Source organism: Theobroma umbraticum, unplaced genomic scaffold, assembly GCF_002168275.2.
Source record: "Theobroma umbraticum cultivar Fairchild unplaced genomic scaffold, ASM216827v3 scaffold_204.0, whole genome shotgun sequence".
NCBI classification, from domain to species: domain Eukaryota; kingdom Viridiplantae; phylum Streptophyta; class Magnoliopsida; order Malvales; family Malvaceae; genus Theobroma; species Theobroma umbraticum.
Window position 1 is genome coordinate 2469110 of NW_018397267.1, and position 1186 is coordinate 2470295.

Here is a 1186-nt window from a genome sequence, read left to right on the forward strand (position 1 = left end):
AGAGTTGGAGTAAGCTTTTTGAACGAGAAGGATTGTGTTTTGCCATTGGAGAGATAGGAATGGATGTGTGTGTGTGTCTGTAAGAGAGAGAAACAGAGAGAGGAAGAGTGGGGATGTTATGATGTGTGCATTTTCATTGTTGTCTATGCTGGGTTTTAAACAGAATCATGGAGGGAGAGAAAAAAATAATAATGCAAATATTTTTTTTTTGAATTGTAAAAATGAAAGCAAAGAAAATGAAGTGAAAAGGGTTTCTTTTGTTTCTCTTTTCCCTTTTTTTTTAGCGGAGAATCAACTGTTTGCGACAAGAAACGGGCAGAGGAAGCGAAGAAGTGCTTCATATCGGTCGCATCACGGGGAGGTGATGGGACGCAATGATCTTGTGGATGATAAAAATGATATGGTGGAGATTTTGAGAGAGAGAAAAGAGACTAGTACTAATTTAATATCAGACAATGACTAATTGAACTCTGTTTTATTGCACACACACAAAACAGAGGAATTGTTTCGCAGTAGTCATTTTGAGCCACGCGTGAAGCCCCGAATTAACGAGCAATAGGAATGAGTTTCGTTGATCGCATGAAATAGGCAATGGAGGCACAAAGTTTTCAAGTGTTTTTCTACAACTTCATTAATTAATTTAGTTCTTTCAATAACTAGGAATGTGTTCATTGAAGAGTTCCAATTTCCATCCTGGTAGATTAAATTTGACGGTAACGATTAGGTTTCATCTTCCATTGAGAATATCGATGTTAAGATCTTATATAAAATAACTGGAAAACCCGGAAGAAGGAAAATGGATTCGGAGGAATTGGGAGAAAGTTTTGGATATTGAAGGGAAATAGAAATACGGAAAGATCAACACAACAACTCGAAAAGTCAATCAGAACAGTGAAAGCTGTCCTATTTGTTACAAACTTTCCTTTTCTTCACAAAATTCTCCGGTACGCTAATTTCCACAGGATTCCAGATTCTCGGGGAACATTTTACCCGAAACAGGCGAGTTTTACACCACAAAGCCCTGTGTCAAGACACCTGCCTTAACCGTGTGGTTAGGATCAGGTTCCTGTTTGGTCTGAGATTCTTTAGAGAAAAAAATGGACAATGGTGAACTATCTCTATTCTCTACAGTTTTCTTTGCGCATGAAACAGTATTTCTTCCATTTCCCCTCCTTCCTAATTACAC